At 36.6% G+C, this 15,116-nt stretch overlaps 1 protein-coding gene and 1 non-coding gene across 2 annotated transcripts in view; both read left to right on the top strand.

Annotated features, from left to right (window-relative positions):
* Positions 1-15,116, top strand: part of STMN2 (stathmin 2) — a 57,945-nt gene that overhangs the window by 8,305 nt on the left and 34,524 nt on the right. The gene's annotated exons all lie outside the window — the stretch shown is intronic.
* TRNAY-GUA (transfer RNA tyrosine (anticodon GUA)) lies at positions 6,178-6,249 on the top strand. Its single transcript has one exon. It is a non-coding gene; the product is annotated as a tRNA-Tyr (tRNA).

Consider the following 15,116-nt stretch of genomic DNA (forward strand, 5'->3'; position numbering starts at 1 on the left):
AGAAAGTATTTTAAAGTTTAGATTTTTCTTCTACTCCCTATCTTGGAAGATTTTTTTTTCGCCCTTTTAAAAGCAACCATAATGGAGCCAGTTTTGTTCCACTGAACAAAACTGATTACAGTAAGCCTAATAACAGTCTTTCAGTTTGGGCTTTCTAGTAAATAGAAGCCTAACTCACATGATAAAGTTCAATCTATAAAATGATGTTTCAGAACTGAGACGAGAAGACGAGAATATCATATCAAGATGTTACTTCTTAACAGTTCTAGACTCTAATGGAGAGGAGCACCAATCATGTCAAGCAATTGGAGGGAGGCTATGCAGCCTGCCTTGGAACCCTGCTTCAGAACATTCAAACTTGTCTTTACTACTCCGTGCTTCTTTTCTTTCCTAACACACTAATGTCTATTGTTACTTAAGTCTTAGCTTTATCTGAGCAGTGTCAGTTAGCATCCTTCTCACTGTAGTTGTTCAAACACATGAAATATCATGAGTCGATTCTAGCCTTTTGATGTCCTGGTTACATGATCCAAGACTCCTGTCACTTTAAAAATCATCTGTTCATTCTACTTCTGACCTACTTTTTCCTTTTAGAATTAAAAAAGAAGCACATAAACATAGGAGATTGAAAATGTTCAAAAGAAGAATTAGCATGGGACCTTGTGGTTTTCAGAAAATATTCACAAGCTCCATCCTTTTTAACTTTCAAATACTCCCTATGAAATGATCATAGTATACATGTTACTCTGTTTAAAAATGCTCAAAAAACTTACTTAAGCAAGTTTACATATGGTAAGTTTTAGAGCTAGAGCCAGAACACATTGCATTATATATGTAATAGTATATATAACATATATATGGTATATATAATATATATTTTTATTATACATATTTATATGTGTAATAAAGATATGTATATGTCTTTATTAGACCTTTATATACATATTTCTTTATTAGAACACAGGTCTAGTAAAAATACACATCTTTATTAGACCTGTATATGACTTTATTGATATATGAAATCTACAAAACAAAATAGAAATTCATAGATAGGTGAGGGGGTGCAGGATTGGGCAAAATAGGTGAGAAACATTAAGTACAAGTTTTCAGTTATAAAAAATAAGCCACAAGGATATAATGTACAGCATAGGTAATATAGTCAATAATATTGTAATAACTTTGTGTTATACATGATGACAGATGGTAACTAAACTTATTGTGGGAATCATTTTATAATATGTAAAAATATTGAATCAATAGGTTGTTTACCTGACATTAATATAATATTAAAGTGAATTATACTTTGATAAAAAGATGTAGATATCTAATATACATTGTATATCTTAATATTATATGATTAGGTAGAATTAGATTAGATATGATATCTATGATATATATCATATATATTACACCTGTATTAGATATGTTATGATAATATATAATTAAGTAAGCTAATAAAGCTTAGCACTTTCTCCTGTCCAGTAATGAAATATGCACAAGTGAAGAAAGGCAGGCATTGAGTGGGTTTGCCTTCAGTCTAAAGTTATTAATGGTTAATGGCATTAATTAAAATAGATTCAAGCACCCATTCCATTCTGAAGCCTATGCAAGGTGTTGTGAAAATATAAATCATCATGGTCCTCACCCTTGGAGAATTTAGTTTTTTGAAGAAAACAGGACCCTGAACATACAAAAAAATAATAATAACCAGTAATAATAGCTTATAACTATAAATAGAAGTGTCTGCCATTTTAACACTTTTACTACACCACCCTGCAGTATCACCACAAGACGGAACATGATACACTAAGACCATCGATTAGGAAGCACAGAGATGCACCCAAAGGCTGTTAAGGCAACTCTGGTAAATCAGAAGTGGATATGGGGGTTAGATGGACATAGTTTTAAGTCTTGCCCCATCTACTCACTATCTGATAATCCTTGAGTGAATTATCATCTCTATACTGCCATTTTCTCAATTATATCTCAGGGAAAAATAATACCACCTTAATTACATGGTTGTTGACAGAAAAAGGCAAATACTGTATGGTATCACTTATATGTGGAATCTAAAAAAAGTACAAATGATATTATTTTTGCATACATGCAAAACAGAAACAAACTCACAGACATAGAAGGCAAGTTCATGGTTACCAAAGGAGAAAGGGGAGAGCGGAGGGACAAATTAGGGGTTTGGGATGAACAGATACAGACTACTATGTATAAAATAGGTAAGCAACAAGGAATTACAGCCATTATCCTATAACCTGTAATGGAGTATAATATGAAAAAATACTAAATCCCTATACTGTACACCCGAAACTATTGCAGTGTTGGAAATCAACTATACTTTGATTTTTTAGAAAATCACATGGTTGTTGAGAGGATTAAGTAATTCAATATTAAGCATTTCATAATCCAAATCCATCACGGCCTTCCCTTGTGGCTCAGACAGTAGAGAATCTGCCTGCAATGCGAGAGACCTGGGTTCGATCCCCTAGAGAAGGGAACAGCAACCCACTCCATTATTCTTGCCTGGAGAATTCCATGGACAGGAGCCTGGCAGGCTACAGTCCATGGGGTTGCAAAGAATCGGACACGACTAAGCGACTTTCACTTCACAAACCAAATAGTAAACCCCTTCCCTGCCACCTTCAATGGATGATGAAAACAGTAAACAAAAATATTAATTTAAACAACTAAATTTGTTTACTTTGTAAATTTTACATGTAATAACAAATTTACTACAATTACTTGGAATTTAGAAAATGATCATTACTCAATAATTCCTTGTGGTAGAGGGAGAACTGATAACACTATTTAAGAAACAGCTGCCAATATCATATATCTCTAAGATAAATCCATTCCAGGAAATGCCAGAATCAAAAGTATTGAGTTGGCCAAAAAGTTCATTCAGGTTTTTCCATAAGATGTTAGAGAAAACCTGAGCAAACTTTTTGGCCAATCCAATACATTTCTTCTGAATTTATTTCTCATCTCATGTTTCCCTGTTGTATTTCATATCTCCTCCTCCCTCAAATAAATAAAACTAACCCTCTTGCCTACCTAGTAAGGCTCATCAACATAAAATATCATATTCAATAGAAATAAAAACTGATTCCAGAAGCATTAAAATGTAAAAGTCTTCACTGAATTTTCTTGGAGAGCAGTCTCTTGTTCTTAAAAAGGTTATTAACCTATCAGTTTGGGGGGAAATTATATCACATTCCACACTCAGAAACACACAGAGAGTCTCTTGTTCTTAAAATCTTATTAGCCCATCAGTTTTATCCAAATTTGACATCACTTGACTATTTCATAATCTCTCTTTCCTGTTTCTTCAATTTGCTCCCTACCTGGAACTCTCCTGCTCTCCTCCATTTTCAACACCCATCCTTCAGCTACATCTTTTCTTTCAGGAATAACTTCAGATATTTCTTACCTGGACCATTTTAGCCTTCCTACTCTCCACCCATTAGTAAAAAAGCACAACAGAAATAACTAAAGCCAAGCAGTAAAAACAGAATGCTCCTTAGATAACTCTGGTGGGGAAATGGATACAGAAATGTACAGTTTAGTATTGTTCTCCAAGTCATCCATAAAAATAATACCTTTTCAATCAGTAGTGTTCCAAGTACTGATCAGTAAAACACTGTAAAATATTAATCGAATGTTACTATTTAAATAATTAAGATAAGTAAGATTAGCATTCATCTGACATCTGATGTTACCGAGACTTAAGGGAGCATAATTGACTACTGACTTAAAGGGGCATTATCACTATTTTGATTTGCCTCCAATCCATTAATTCATATAAATATATGGTACATAAACCTGAAATTATATTTATGACATAATTGCAGGCATATTAATAGAAACATGTTTATATTTACAAGTGTAGTGTAGTCCTTTTACAAATTAGATTCTGTTGATGACCAGCATCTACATATAAAAATGCTCCATATTGTTCACATTTATAGGCCATAAAATGCAGATGATAAAATATACTTTCTCATACTTTCTACTTTCTCATAAACAAGAAATAATGACAAAGGAGGAGCTTTATATGAAAGCATCAATACAATTTAAACACTCACGAGGTCATAATATATTACACTGAGTAGAAAAGTTCAGCTGTAAAGAAAATGTAAAGAACATTCTCTCCCCTTAAAAAGTCAAAAAAGGTTCCAAATGCCTAACCAAAACACAAAAGTACAGAGAAAAGACCTACATCTTTCCATTAACAAAACACTTGGTTTTAAAAAGAGCTTAGTAGTAGAACATACAAAAGAAAATGCAATTCAGTATCTAGGATGAACATTTTTTATAAGTTCAGCATTAACATTGAAGAAATATTGAATTAAGCTGCTTTGAAAGAATTGAATTCCATCTGCTGAAATTTTTCTTAAAATGAATTTTTTAAGCATACACAGTAGCAGTCTGTATTGGTTTTGAGTTTCAGGAAGCTATATTCCAACATATGCAAGAGAAGAGTCACAGAAAAATGTAACTTGGGAGAGAAGAATGAATTTTATGACCTGCTTGCAGAGCTGAAAAGAATAAACGCATACCCACTTTTGCTGCTGTGTGTGTTGGGGTTTCCCTGGTGGCTCAGGTGGTAAAGAATCTGCCTGCAATTCAAGAGGCGTGGATTCAATCCCTGGTTCATGTAGATCCCCTGAAGAAGGAAACGGCAGCACATTCCAGTATTCTTACCTGGAGAGTTCATGGACAGATGAGCCTGGCAGGCTACAATCCATAGGGTTGCAAAGAGTTGGACATGACTGAGTGACTAACGCACACACACACTTCATTGTCAGTAAAAGAATTGCAGAAAAATATATAAATTGGGAGAGAGCAATGAATTTTATGGCTTGCTAAAATGGCTGAAAAGAATAAATACCTACCCATTTTTGCTGCTACTGACAACAAATAGCCAACATTTTATCACTTTGATAAATTTTAGAAGTGAATACATGGAGTGAGGACCAGTCAGCGAAGTCAAATAAGGTTTCTCAGAACTGCTTCTGAAAGAGTTTGGTCTCCTAGAAACAAAGAGTAAGCAGGCTTTGCAAATCAACTTCAAATCTAGCTCTCCTTGATCTTTCTTCCTGTGAACTCCACAGGTTTACCATCTAGCAATGCACTGGGCAATTAGCCACATACTGACTTGTAGCACGTTTTTGTGGTCATCATATTCCCTGTCATTTATTGTCCCCCTACTACGCATGAACCAGTGACATGTATACTCCTCTGCCCTTTTTCCTATTTCATTGTTATGTCAACTCTTAAACAGGTTTCATTATCCCCCCCCTTGACAAGGAAGGAAGGAAGAAGCCACAGGAAGTTCTGTAACTTTGTCGAAGTCACACACATTGTTCAGGACAGAGGCGGGTTTCAGGTCTCAAGCTCTCTCTATTCACTCCAACTGCCTTGCCAAGAATGGTCGTTGACTTTGTGTGTTGCTACAGACATTATCTGTCTTATATGCAACTATACCAAGGGTTTCTTTTAGGCCGGAACCACATTTCATGTACCTCATCTCCCCTCATGGCTGGCAGTAATAATAATGTTGGCTAATGTGCATTGAGTATTTAGTGTGCTGAGTGTAGTGAAACTGTGCCAAATACCTTAAGATTATTACCATCCCCATTTCACAGGTGAGCAAGGGAGGGAGGGCAAGCCACCCACAGCTAGTAGGTGCTCGGGCTAGGATTTGAAATAAATCAGTCTGACCCCAGAACCTGCATGGGCAACAGTGCCTACAGCCTCCCTTGGATAGAGCAGGGGCTCCATTTGTGTTCAGTAATTTGATGAGATAAGGATGAAGCTAAGTCTCAGAATTACAAGAAGAAAAATGCCACAGCATTTCACTATAGCCACACTCTGCAGGACTTCAAAAGTCAAAAAACCAAGAACAAGTTAGAGAGGATTAATCTTTATAACAATATCTTATACTAGTTAGCACTTCAGTTTCACAAAACATCATTTAATTCGGTCTCTACAATGATATCGTATCCTACCCTCATTTTTTGGATTAACTCATATTTAGAAGGTTTAATAAATTTGTTAAAGTCGGATAGATCCTAAACTACAGCGTAAGTCTTGAGTTCTTACTCATGTTTTTTCTATTATGCCAAGGTAATATTTACTCATCTTTAGTCAGTATCATGGGCTTCCCTGGTGGCTCAGCTGGTAAAGAGTCTGCCTGTAATGCAGGAGACCCAGGTTCAATCCCTGGGTTGGGAAGATTCCCTGGAGAAGGAAATGGCAACCCACTCCAGTATTCTTGCCTGGAAAATCCCATGGAGTGGATCCTGGCAGTCAGTTCTCCAGGCCAGAATACTGGAGTGGGTTGCCAGTCTCTTCTCCAGAGGATCTTCCCAACCCGAGGATCAAACCAGGGTCTCCTGCATTGCAGGCGGATTCTTCACCAGCTGAGAAAGCAGGTAAAGCCCAGAAAAGCAACAGAACCTATAAATGAATGCAGAGGAAACATTTACCTGCCTCTTTTTTTCTCCTTACATAGAGGGACGTGATTACCAGCTGTGAAGTTGACCTTATGAAAGACAGGGTGAGCTTAAATTTTGCCTGGAAACTGAGCAGTTATTGTTGTGTTACTAACTAGTACCATTTGAAACTATCGCCATAGTTCCAGCTATGGGATAAGAGCTAAGTGACAGAAGCAGGCCACTGCAAAGCACAGAAATTCCTGTCTGTAGCGCAAAAGGAAGTTAATAAATTTACTGGAGAGAATCAGTGAGCTCAGTCTGGGTCAAACATCTGGGCTCTTAACCCCCCCACTCTTCAGCTATCCTCTGTGGGGAAGCCAGCTGAGCCACAGAGAGATGGGGGGTGGGGGGTGGGGACAGGGGAACAGTGGGGTGGGGGGGCTGGTATCATTTGCAGCTGGTGACACCTCCTCCCTGCTCAGCCACCAAAAGATTAGAATTTATAGAACACTAACTGCCACATCCCTGGAGAAGGAAATGGCAACCTACTCCAGTATTCTTGCCTGGAAAGTCCCACGGACAGAGGGGCCTGGCAGGCTACAGTCCACAGAGTCGCAAAGAGTCGGACACAACTGAGCAACTGAGCACAACTGCCTCACACAACTCTGTATGCACACGTTAAATGAGACACCTTCTCTCACCCTCAGAACCTTAAATATGGTTGGGAAGAAATGATTAACAGCAAACACAACAGTAGAGGAATAAGGGCTAAGCTTTGTGAAACAAGCTAGGAATATGACTGTGGCTTTTTTTTATTACCTGCCATTGCAAAGCCCCTTGCAATGGGAACCATCAAGTTTGAGTCCCTTCTGTGTTTTGGAAGTCACAACCATTAGAGACATTTCTGAATTTTCACCTTAACCTAGTATTCAGATCCTCTGTCCTGCTCTATATATTATTACTTGAACACTTCTTTGAACTTGTGAATAATATCCCAAACCACAAGCACACTTTTTTATGAATGTGTTTAGGCTGAACAAATCTAGGCAAAACAGAACATAAAGGAAAACCCATATTGTGCCTGTAAGTATTATGTATTACCAAGCTGTGATTTTAAAATATGAGCAATTTATTATGCCAAATTCTAATTAATATTTATCTATACAGGTCAAATACTAGATACCATTTTGCCTTCAGGTTTTTAATTAGGAATGTTTATGAGCAAGTCAAAGGCCACTTGCTACATAAAATAAGATGCATGTTAGTCTGATCTCACTCAACCAGTTATAATGATATGTAATCTTTCTCATATCTTATGAATGAGTATTAAGTACTCAAAAAGAACTCCAGATGGCATTCAAAACCTTACATTTTATGCATCACCTAGTCTGCCTAATTGTGAAAATAGATAAATATTTAAAGCCAAAAATAGATCTTCCATGTAGTATGGGGTAAAGTTGTTTGCTTGAATAGTTAGACAATTTGAAATTCAAACCATAAGTAGCTTTATTAATCACATTATATATAACATTTTATGTCTATCATGTAAATATTTATTATGAAATACAAAGTTTTGGTAAGAGGAAAATTTACAAAGCAAAAATATGAAGAGAAAGTTTTCCTTTTCTTTAAAAATGTAATGGCTTAATTTGTTTAAAAGAAGGTAGATAAAGGAAACCCTTAGTGCAGAAAACACAAAAGAATGAATCAGCACATAATGAGAAAGCTAATCCATTTAAAGACAAAATTGCTAAATTTGCAGAATCATAAAATTCCAGAGCTTGGGAATACCAACTATCAATGAGAAGGGGAAAAAAAAAGTCCAGAGACATTAAACAGCTTGTCCAAAGTCTTAACATAAAAATCTTAAGTTCTGAGATGCCTTCAAAATTCTGCTCTTCCTTCCAGTTCTCAGATGCTATGGCTAGTGATTCCAATTGCATTAAACAAAATGCAGACCTAATAATATTTATGTTGATGATCTTAGAGTAAGTTTTTGAGAAACAGTGCTCACCAATTCAAGTCAACCAGATTTCGTAGAAGCAGAAAAACAATGCATAACCAGGACATAATAATGTTTTGTTACATTATTTCCTCAGTAATAATATATTTTCTCAAAGTATGAACAAACTCTCCTGATCACTCAGTTATTTTTATTTGTATCTTATAGGTTAAATGGATTGTGAAATCCACCCTTAAGAGAACATACAGTTACTTTTTAAATATTTCTGGACTTTTTGTGACATATATTGCTTATTTCAAATAAATCAAAACCCAAATTTCAGTATCTTTACCCTTTCTGTAGCCATTTGCTTTACTACAAAAAAAAAAAAAAGGCAAAAGGATATTTTGTCACACAAAGAACAATAACTTAACAAAACTACATTTATCTTAGTACAAGCATATAAAACTTTTGTGCCACTGAAAGTGACAATTTCTTAGAAGAGCTTTTATTTCCAGAAGAAACAGAAAGATGTGAAAGAAAATTTGGAAAACTTCTCTTGGACCAAGTTGCCTTTTATATTTTAATCTTGTTTGTAACAGTCATCACCCAAAATTGACTGGGGAATTCAGAACCTTCTGACATTTTACTTACTTGCTTTTTATATTGCTTTTCATCCCTTGCAGAAAATTATACTTATGTAAGTTCAAGTATATGATGGGAAGAATCTTATTTCAGAAAATGAGTCTTTACATGATAAAGCTTGAGAAAGCAGCATTTGATTTTCAAAACAGAAAGCAATTTCCATGGCATATTTAGGTTAACCTCGAAATTCCTTCCACACTGTCAGCTGCCTCGAAAATGGATGCTGAAGGTAATCCCCCAGTGAAAGCTACACCTTTAAGAGACTTCACATTCATTTCAAATGCTCTGGTACTTTCATCCATTCCCAGAGATATTCAAGAAGAGTATCACTCAATTAGTGTTTTTTAATATTGGTAGGAGTTCTAAATTTTGGTAATGTCTATTTTCTGTTTTTCTTTAAATATATATTTGTTCGTTCTATTCTCTGTGACACAGAATGACTGCAGGACATATTACTTAAGTGTGACTAACAAGGTCACAAGATTTGTTTTCATTCAGGGGGAGAAATTTACCTGACTGCTCAGTTTTTGTTCCCTACTCCAGTTACCTAGGCATTTAATACACAGTTTTTGAATGGATGACTAGATTACAACTCTGAGCAACATGCTTTGAAAATCCAGCTTTTAGAGCACCAGTGAGTAAATGTTACAGTCAGACTCTAGCACTCTCCTCAGGTTTTGAGGAACAAACAACATACCGGCTCCTATATGAGGCTTTTGTGGCCTTTTCCTGAAATATTGTCTATTAATCATTTATATACCATTCATTTCCTAAGAAAAACTTTAGAGAGACTGCTGTAAATACAGCATGTGTACTACCCAGATAGGAATTCTAGTCAATGGAAACTTATTAAGTAGTATTTAACAATACCAGTAAGTTAAATACTTCTTTTATTCTCAGTTGCAGCTAGTAACTATTACAAGTAGTAAGGGTTTTTTAAGACCCATTCAGAACTAAAACAACAATATGGAACTCTTCAAATGCATAGAAACATTCCACCATTCCAAGGGAGTAGAGGTTTGCGTGAAAACTTCAAGAACTGTGCTTTCAACTTCTAGCAAATTTTCAGATTGGTAGAGGAATTAAATCAGGATATAACTAACAGGGGACTTCCCAGGTGGCTCATGGCAATCCACTCCAGTATTCTTGCCTGGAGAATCCCATGGAAAGGGGAGCCTAGCAGTCTATAGTCCATAGGGTCACAAAGAGTCAGACATGACTAAAGCGACCAAGCGCACACACACACACACGTAACTAATAGGAATTGTCCCACAAATTATTGCAGAATCCCTGCTTAGCCAGATTGTTTTCTTCTTAATGTTCTGTATAAATTAGCATATTCCATTATCTGAAGATAGGCAACCCCATCTTGTAATGACAGAGAGGACTCCCTTTGAATTCCTTGTATCTTCAGCATCTAAACCATTGATCAATTCAAGGAAAAAGTCAACTGGCCCATTAAGTGAGATAAAGTTATGTGAATCTTACAGATTTTTTTGTTTCTCACTTGTCATAAAAGCCTTGCATTTTTTATTTCTGAAAGTTCTTGCTTGCACTGAGAATATAATAGGAAATTCACCATATATGCAGTTTTATACTTCCTTTTTCAATCTTTGGAAGGAATGATGCTAAAGCTGAAACTCCAGTACTTTGGCCACCTCATGCGAAGAGTTGACTCATTGGAAAAGACTCTGATGCTGGGAGGGATTGGGGGCAGGAGGAGAAGGGGACGACAGAGGATGAGATGGCTGGATGGCATCACTGACTCGATGGACATGAATCTGAGTGAACTCCGGGAGTTGGTGATGGACAGGGAGGCCTGGCGTGCTGCGATTCATGGGGTCGCAAAGAGTCGGACATGACTGAGCGACTGATCTGATCTTGCAATTCAGAAACATGAATCACAGTCAGACTGAATTCTAAAATCCATGGGAAGGGGAACCCAGGGCTTATTTTCTAGAGAAAGGCTACATATTACAAGAAAAAGAATAAAGAAACCAATATCCTCCTCATTGATGACCACAACATTTTTGATTCTAGAATTTATATCATAGTCAGTCTGCATAGGAAGTATGAGTTTTGCTGAATTAAGAATGGGTACAAAGTATCTTTCTACTCTCAGTCAAAAGTTAAAAAGTAATAGGACAAGATTTAAATCAGTTGGGTGTCACATTTGGCCATTTTGGAGACACAATTCAAAAAACATCATGGCAGCCCCTAAAGGGCCCTTTCATAGTGTCTCAGATGGTATAGAATCTGCCTGTGATGCAGGAGACCCAGGTTTGATCCCTGGGTCAGGAAGATCCCCCGCTGAGGGGAATGGCAACCCACTCCAATATTCTTGCCTGGAGAATTCCATGGACAGTGGAGCCTGGTGGGTTACAGTCCATGGGGTTGCAAACAGTCAGACACAGCTGAGCAACTAACACTTTCCACTTCAGGAGACCACAGGGAAGAAGAGAAAAAAAGGGAGAAAAAAAGCCATTGCTCTATGAGAACTTCACTCAGCCAAATGAACAAACTCTCTGTTCTTCCACTCTGGTTTTCTCTCATTTTAGTCCCAACCAATTTAGCTATCATCCTAGGCTTGTGACTACTGCTGGAGACTTAAGAAAAATATACCCTTTGATACCTAGAATTAGGCTTGGTAATAAAATCTTGACTTGCAGACAAAATAAAGTGCTTCCATTACTCCTGTGTAAACCATAGTGTAGTTTGGTCTCCATGTAAGACTACAAGAATTTCTTTCATCACGGGGAAAGATAAAAGAACAGCACCCTGCATGATTAAATTCTCATTAAACTCAACAGACATTTGACTTGGAAGTAAGAGTAAGGTGAAGTTCCAAGTTGATACAATTTACTGCTTTTATTACAGTTTTGACCACAGGGACTGATTCGGGTCACCCAGTTTCTTTTCCTTGTTACAACTGCTTGACCAATTATCAATGGAATTGTAATTTAAGAGTCTCATATGCTTCTGCAAAATCCAATGATGGGTTGTACAGCTTTGACCTTCTTAAATGTCCCTTGATTTGATTTGATATCTATTCCTACAGAAAAAATATGCTGCTTTGGCTGATCAAAATATTAACCTTTCAAAACCTCCGTGGCTATTATAGCTTAGGAGATCATAATTCTTATGGGGAGATGTGCATGGAATAAATACCAGCTGAATCCATATTTATACTAAGCCAATTAGCATTACATCATCATGGCAGAAATATCTAGAACATTACCTCATATCAGAGATCTTCTGGGATGTTAAAATAGATCATGAAAAATCTGAGATTTCTTTTTCATGTAAATGTTAAGTTCTCAATTACGTATTCATCAAGCAAAGTTTTTTTAGGGCCCAGATAGAAGCCAATATAGTATGCAAATGTTTTAAATAAAGTCATCTTCATGCATTTCATCCTTCAAGAGGAAAATCAGTGCTGGGGCTCTTGAAAGTATTTCTAAATGGGTTGATAGATTTGACTTTTAGAAAATAATCTGACCTGAGGCTCTAGGACCCCAAAACAATCAGACTACCAAACACAACACACACACACACACACACACACACACACAATATGGTCAAAATCAAGTTAAAGTGAGCAGCAGGAGCTTAATTTATGACATGAATAAAGCATCAAAAAAAGAGCTTATAGGTAACTGATTCTCACCTATTTGAAGACTCATAAAATAGAAGGGCTACAGAGGAAGACAGAGTTAAGAGATCAGTGGTAGAATGTGGGTTCGGTGTTTAATGACTGTGGGTATAAATCTTGAGCCTTTTTAGAACTGATTAGCTTAGGACCCTGTTTCTCCCCTTATGTCATTGAAACCGTGTCACCAGCACCCAAAGGACTACCAAGAATATCCACAACTGTCACCTCCATTGGCCAGATTCTAAAGATGCCCCTACCTGAAAATGCTAGGCCTTTTTTCCTCAAAGAAAGAGGTGTTTTTAATTTACTGTTTATATGTAACAAATTGGAAAACTTCAAATGTTGTCAATGAAATCTCTTAGAAACCAATGCAAATATACTTGCTGTAAACCCAGTGCTAGGGAACTATATCCTACCTTCCGTATATCATCTACCTTGGCCCTTGACTTTCTGCCTAGAGACCTTTCAAAAGAAGAAATTTAGATTGACTCCAAGTTGTGTATTTTAGGACTTGCAAAAAAAAAAAAAAACCTTTGCTGGACTAAGGTGATCACAGGGAAAACATGAGAAAGGAAAGGAAGAAAGGAAGGTGCTAACAGACCCTGAGCATCCTTCACCAGACCCCCTGAAACACAAGTCCATAGTCAAGTGGTCAGTGCCCTGGATGACTGTTCATACAGATGTTAAGAACACTGTTCTGTGGCGACACAGATAAGCAGCCCATTCAGCAATTATGAAGTATTTCCTCCCAAATGTATATAAATGATATTTCCAGAGCATTCCATAACTGTCATTCATATATTAATAGGAAGTCTAATACATATCACTTTATTTTACACTCAGCATTAGCCAAAACTGAAAAGTCAAATAAAATTTTTCTCAGAATGAGTAACCAAATGATATTTTTGTCCAAGCCAAATAACAAAGTGAGTATGAGAAGTCATATTGATGGCCACTCCCACACAAGCCAAGTGAAATACAAAACTGAACATTTTTTAAAAACTCATTTTTAATTATTTGGACCTTTCAAAAACAATGCGGTATATTGCCATGAATAATATACATTATTTTCTTGTTGAAACACAATATGTATAAAATTAAGATGTATTTGAAAGTTTAGGCAAAGGGTTGGAGTCTGATATATATTTAGAAAAATGGGAAAAACAATTTTATACATATATAATATATGTTATATGTTCCCAACCCAGGGACTGAACCCAGGTCTCCTGCACTGCAGGCAGATTCTTTACCACCTGCTTCCCTGGTAGCTCAGACAGTAAAGAATCTCCCTGCAATGTGTGAGACCCAGGTTCGATCCCTGGGTCAGGAAGATCCCCTGGAGAAGGAAATGGCAACCCATTCCAGTATTCTTGCCTGGGAAATCCCATGGACAGAAGAGTCAGCAGGCTACAGTCCATGGGGTCAGAAAGAGTCAGACATGACTGAAGCAACTTAGCATACACATTGCTATTATTCAGAGTTCATTGTAGCCACTTGGAAAAAATGGAAAAACTATGTGTTCATACACCATTAGGTTAAGTGGATATTGCTATAAAATCATTATACATCATGTGGGTTGAATTTTAAATCAATTTACTAGAGAAATACACTTACTTGAAAACATTAATAGTTAATAGCAAATGCAGCCAACAATGAAAACTATTATATGGAATTACCTACCTCTGCCCACATCCTTACAAGCATGTACACTCTGTTTGGTGTTGAGTGTAGTGAAAAGATTAATATATGCTGACTTCCAAAAACCAATGAAGGAAATGATTGTCAATTCAAAGGGTAAAATTTCAATAGTGAAATCTTAATAACATGTTTCTAATAGCCTTTGCCCTTGCTTGGGATTTGTTTTATTGGTAATAAAAAGTTTATCCAAATTATATATATTTCAGTACTTCAACCCATGGTCTGTTTTCTGCAAAGCCAGCTTATCTTACTGGACTCAGTTTTAGCAACACTTTGTCTGGAGAGCTTCCCTTGGCTACCCAGCCATGAGGCTCTCTCACTCTCTTCCCTCTACCCTTGACTCCAGATTTCTATCAATTCACCTTTCATAAAATCTCTAGCATCTTCTCTTTCCTTTTCCTCTGCATTATCATTTCCCAAAGTCACGCTGCCTTCTCTACTGAACTTTATTCAGTTGTTTCTTAACTTTATTCAGTGTGTCTCCTGGTGTCTTTCCTGAATAAAATGGCCAAATAGATCTAAGAAGAGCCTTTTATCAGGTAATTCCACTTTCAAAATGTTCAACGACTACCTATTGCTAGGATGACTTGTAACAGACAAATTTTCCAACCGTGAAAGAGGATGTCATTAATGGGCTTAAACCAGGGTGACACAGGCAAACCAGAACTTACAGAAAATCAACCCAGTGCCAACTCAGTGCTTCTCAAACTTTATCATACAAATATTC

The sequence above is a fragment of the Bos javanicus genome, chromosome 14 (genome assembly GCF_032452875.1).
Source record: "Bos javanicus breed banteng chromosome 14, ARS-OSU_banteng_1.0, whole genome shotgun sequence".
In the NCBI taxonomy this organism is placed as follows: Eukaryota; Metazoa; Chordata; class Mammalia; order Artiodactyla; family Bovidae; genus Bos; species Bos javanicus.